Source organism: Mytilus californianus, unplaced genomic scaffold (assembly GCF_021869535.1).
Source record: "Mytilus californianus isolate M0D057914Y unplaced genomic scaffold, xbMytCali1.0.p SCAF_11, whole genome shotgun sequence".
Lineage (NCBI taxonomy): Eukaryota > Metazoa > Mollusca > Bivalvia > Mytilida > Mytilidae > Mytilus > Mytilus californianus.
Genome location: NW_026262593.1, coordinates 70,734,008 through 70,740,269, shown reverse-complemented (window position 1 = coordinate 70,740,269; position 6,262 = coordinate 70,734,008).

Sequence of the window (6,262 nt, the reverse complement as noted above, 5' to 3'; positions counted from 1 at the left end):
TTAAAGGATCATTTGCATTTTTTTTTGTAGTGTTAAGATATGGATAGCAGTAGATGCCCATTCTGTTGACACATTTGTATTCGTTCTTTTTTATTTCATTTGTTAAAGTCTGTTATTGTATTAGCTACCATAATAATCAGGATGTCATTTGTCCCGATACAGCTTCGAAGTTAGTTTCACTACATGCGGGGGAAATCGGTGAATAAGGTTACGAAAAGACAATTAGTTAATAGCAGGAAAATTTCTGAAGATTTAAATAACATTAAATGATTTTCTCTCACAAGAAAGTCCACGATCAATTGGTTTATAGTTTAACTCCACTATTCAAGTATATAACAAGTAATAAACTTTAAACAAAATGTTTAAGATAAGAAATGGAACAAAACAAAACAATAGAAATACAAATAAAAAAAGTATAAGACAAAAAGAAACACAACTTAATTTAAAACACAATTCCTGAAATATTGTTATGACTTTCACAAGAGAAAACATGGACGAACAGATGGAAACCCGTACACGCATTTCCTTTGGAGTTGCAATGTAATAAAGCGTACTTAATACTAACGGTTTGCATTATCTTACATTTATGCAAATAGAAAACCAGATTTAGTCCTCTCATATGAAGGACAATTACGATTTGATAAATGCATGTAATTGTAATTGTAATTTAATGCATGGTTTTGTCAAAGTAATTGTAATGTAATGCATGACATTGCAATGTAATTCGCCCCATGTCTGTTACAAAAACAGGTTGCCGGGATGAAACTTGAAACTTGAATGTCCAAAGAATAAGCAAGTCCAAACCTTGTATGTGTAGTCGTTGAACTCTAGGTTCCAACGTAAAGTTAAAATGTCCCTATTTCAAGAAGAATAAACTCACGAAAACACGAAAAATTCACTAAATTCGCGTTCATTGTTTTGATTTTGATCGCCTGACAACTTTACGGAAATATCAGAGTGATTATAAACAAGGACTCTGTGACGGGCAACTTATAATATCCGTGTTTTAAAGATTTTAATGATATCAAGCCAGTCCAGTTCAAACTATTGTCACGTGGTACAATTCTCATTTACATATTATGAATATTAATTAGCAAAAGTACTACTAATTTCTGGCTATGAATTGATTCCGGAAAACTAAGTCATATATAAAAATTTAAAAACAAAGAGAGAAAGAAAAACAAAAAATATGTATGTGTAATCACAATAGTAGGGACTCTGTGGGAACGTCACGTCAATAAACTCATATCTGCCGTCACGTAATGCATAATTGGTGTTATCGACGTTGGTAAAAATTACAAAAATAAACTTTTTCATTCGATGCAAAAAGTTATTCTTGGAGCGTTGTCCGTGCAATAACTTGAAAACGCTTTGAAAAAAAAGTTTTCAAATTTAAATATGTTGTTTCCTGTGACTAAGTGAAGGTCAAAATTATATTGCACGATTTTTGATTTTATTGTTGTTGAGTTGTAGACCTTTAAGTAGCAAAAAGTGATACTTAGTTGTTGTCCGTGCAATATAATTAAAAACGCTTTGACGAAATTTTTTTCCAACTTTAGAGACGTTGTTTCCCGTGACTAAATGAAGGTCAAGTTCGAATTTCACGATGTTTGCTTTTATCGGTTGATAATTTCTAAACGTTTAAGTAGCGTAAAGAGATACTTTGAGTATTGTCTATGCGATAAATGGAAAAGGCCTATATAAAAATTTGTGATACTTTGAATGTTGTTTGATTTTCACGTTTGTAACTTTGATTAATTTTTACCTAGCTATAAAACCAGGTTTAATGCACCATTTCCTACATGAACAAATGCCTGAAAAAAGTCAGAAATATTACAGTTGTTTGGTGTATTTGAGTTTTTGATTTTGCCATTTGATAACGTACTTTCAGTTTTGAATTTTCCTCAGTGTTTGGTACTTTTGTAAATTTACTTATTCAACTTTGAACTTTGAAACAAATACCGGGATATGCCATTCAAAAGACTTTCCTTGAATTTAAATTTTTATCTCACCCTAATTTATATATATGACTTATCAGACAATTTTCAAAGGTGAGTAATTTTGTGGATCTATAATAATTTGTACAACCAAAGCCTTTATTCAGCTATATAAAAAAATAAGGAATAGTCATTTTAAGACCTCTACCACAGTGTTCGAATATCACGACTGACCTCTTTACTTTAACTGGTTTTCCTTTCCATAAACAAATAAAGAAATAAAAAAAAAGTTCTGGATTTTCTTTTGAACCGCTTCCGAGGGGAAGGAAGGACAGTCAAAGCTTGAACCAATATTGGAAGTGCTAAAGCTTTTATAACTATAATCAAACCAATATATGTTTGATCTCTGCAATCCTAAGTATTTAACATTGACTTAATACTGCTTATCTTAGCAGTATAATTGCACTTATCCACGCTGGCAAGGTAGATCCAAAGAACCTCCGAGAAATTCTAAACAAGCACGTTGTTCCATGTTACCTTTTTTAATCCAATTTTGTTTTGTTTTCAGGCCATGTAATCGCCTAAAAAAAACAGAAAATCTGATAGGTGTTACCATTCCTGAATAGATATATATTTTGCTACTTATGTACGGTTAGAATAATAAAAAACAAACAAATCATCATTTAAGGGTAGGCACTCCTATAAGGATAAAATTAAGAATGGAAACGGGGAATGTGTCAAAGGGACAACAACCCGACGAAAGAGTAAAAAATTAAAAAAACAAACAAACAAAACATCTTTTAAGGTTGAGCACTCCTTCAAATATAAAATTGAGAATGGAAACGGGGAAAGCTTTTTTTATATTTTGCCTTGCTGATAATTTTTGCTATTTACGTGTCTAGCTAACTTTTATAGTTTCCAAGTAATAGGCAAAAACGCAATCAGTAAAAGTCGCCATTAAGAAGTATACCTCAAATAAGGAGTTGTCTGATGATTTCGGCCTTTTGACGTATTTGTAGATCTTGTCTGTTATAGTTTTAGTCTTTAAAATTTTTAAGATAACAAGATAAGAGGCAGAACACTAAAAATGGATAAACATCGTCGTGAGAAACCCAACAAACATACTAGTTTAATGTGACAATCATTGGGATCCAGCAGCGAATAAATGTGTAAAAATACAACACAACTGACTAAAACATTTGAACAAACATACTAATGATTATAACATAGGTTTTAATATAGTATAAGATATTAGACAAACATGAAAGAAAATTGATTCCTAACTTCGATATAGATTTCGGTTAAGGCTTCCTTTAATAAAAACAAAACAAAAAGTTTTTATTTAGCAATATATGAAAAAGCAATACATATCTAAATTAATTAGAATAATTCAAAATGTTCAAGGAAATTAATGTTTCTGCATAGAGCAGTTTTTGGCGTTTGTGGATATACCCATAACTTATTATATAAATGCATACTGTGTTATTAAACTTGATAAAGATAATTCTTATGCGTTAGTACCTCTTAGTGATCGAATCACTAGACCAGTTAAGAACATATTTATGTCCTGAGGTTTATAAAAGAAGTCCTAGTGTAAGATCTACAGATAATCATTCCTTGTCTCTCTACATCTTTCATAAATTCAATATTGGCTCATTGTTTCTCTCAAAAACTATAAAAAAAAATAACAAGGATTTTATAACATTTTCAACAAATGGCTTATTTAACTATATCGTGCATATGTAATACAATTGTGAATAGAAAAGTAAGGGTTAGTGGGCAAAATTTGTAATTGCCCAACATGGATAAAACCACAGTATTTCAAATAACTTACAAAAAGTCAAAAACTGGAGTTTATCCACATAACTGATCCGCGATAAAAGTCCTACATCCTTTTATCCAGTGCAATATTGAGTCTATGCTTCTTTTTTTTAAATTTTTGTCCGATTAGTTTGAATACATATAACAAGAGTGCACACACTGAAATGTCTCGCCTTCTTTACTAACCATTGATTTTATGTTGATAGTTCTAAATACAAAGCTTTATTACAAGTAACACATAAATTTAACATGATCCAAGAAAATGAGGTCAAGGTCAGATAAACCAAACGAGAAATACATGTACACCTTACAATCATTCAATAAACTATCTATTGCTTATTGTTTCTACGAAACAGTCTTAAACAAGAAAACTTAACATTGACCAATGAACCATGAAAATGAGGTCAAGGTCAGATGAACCATGCCAGACAGACATGTACACCTTACAATCAATTTAGGCATTAAATATATAGTTGACCTATTGCTTATAGTATCTAAGAAACAATCTTAACCATGAAAACTTAACATTAACCAATGAACCATGAAAATGAGGTCAAGGTCAGATGATACCTGCCAGACAGACATATACACCTTACAATCCTTCCATACATCAAATATAGTTGATCTATTGCTTATAGTTGAAGAAAAACAGACCAAAACACAAAAACGTAACACTGAGAAATGAATCGTGAAAATGAGGTCAAGGTCAAATAAAACCTGTGAGACTGACATGTACATCATAAAATATTTCCATACACCATTTATAGTTGACCTATTGCATATAGTATTAGAAAAAAGACCAAAACTCGAAAACTTAACTTTGACCACTGAACCATGAAAATGAGGTCAAGGTCAAATGACACCTACCATTTGGACATGTACACCTTACAATCATTCCATATACCAAATATAGTAGACCTACTGCTTATAGTATCTGACATATGGACTTGACCACGAAAACTTAACCTTGTTCACTGATCCATGAAATGAGGTCGAGGTCAAATGAAAATTGTCTGACGGGCATGAGGACCTTGCAAGGTACGCACATACTAAATATAGTTATCCTATTACTCATAAGAAGAAAGAAATTAACATTACAAAAAATGTTGACTTTTTTCCAAGTAGTCACTGAACCATGAAAATGAGGTCAAGGACAATGGACATATGACAGACGGAAACTTTGTAACATAAGGCATCTATATAAAAAGTATGAAGCATCCAGGTCTTCTAGCTTCTAAAATATGAAGCTTTTAAGAAATTAGCTAACGCCGCCGCTGCCACTGCCGCCGGATCACTATCCCTATGTCGAGCTTTCTGCGACAAAAGTCGCAGGCTCGACAATTATGATATATTACCAACACATTCCCTCTAATCTGGGAGACTGGAACTTCACAATATAAAATTAAGATGTTGTGATATATGAAGACTTTTATACAAAACCGACTAAAGGTTGTAGATGTAAGCAATAATAGGTCAACGTACGGTCTTAAATAATTGATTAGCCCATAATGTATAGTAAGTATAGTAAACTATATAAGGCTTGGACAAGACGAAATGTGATACAATTCAAACTGGAAAACCAACGACAAAATCTTTAAAGAAACAACAAATTAACAAAATACAAATATGACAGACATGAACCAATGACAATTGATTGACAGGCACCTGATTGGGACGGGCACATAAAGAATGTGGCCTTGTTAAACATGTTTGTTGCGCTCCATCCTCGCACAACCATACGACAGTGATGTAACAAAACAACAAAACAACAATCTATACAAATTCGGTACCAAAAACCAAACACAACAAACATAAAAACAAAAGACACTATGTACCGATCTAAGAATACTCGCAGTAACTGTAAGCTAGGTCAATACTCACTACCTCCAACAAAAAAACTAAGTTATCAAGACTTAAATATTAATCTGGACTCATCTAACTAATTTAGGATAAGGATGTCACAAACAGTCTGAGCAAAAGAACATTTTGCAATGATAGAATATATGTAAATAGTATCGACATCATCAGAAGTATTCATAACCGTATAGTACAACATATTAATTCAATTTGGTCAAAAACAAAGCCAATATCAATAAACTGTTATCACAGAGATATGTCTCGCCTTTTTGTAATTTTGATAATGCAAATGTTGAAATTAAAATAGCAATACTTTAACATGTAAGTTATACAAATATTCAAAGTCAATGAACCATGACTGAAGGTACATGGCTAAACAATCTCCATGGAATGAGATGTGCCAATGCTAATACAACTGCATACCAAATACCATTGACTTATTATAAGTCGTTCCCTTCAAACAAACCTAAACACAAACATTAACTTGTAAACTATGTAAAAGTTTAAAAGTCAATGAACCATGATCAGGGGTGGGGCTATATAATCTCCATGGAAACGATACTTGCAAATGCCAATAAATTTGCATACCAAATATCATTGACTTAACATTACCAGTTCATCTTAAACTGATCTAATCACAAACTAAT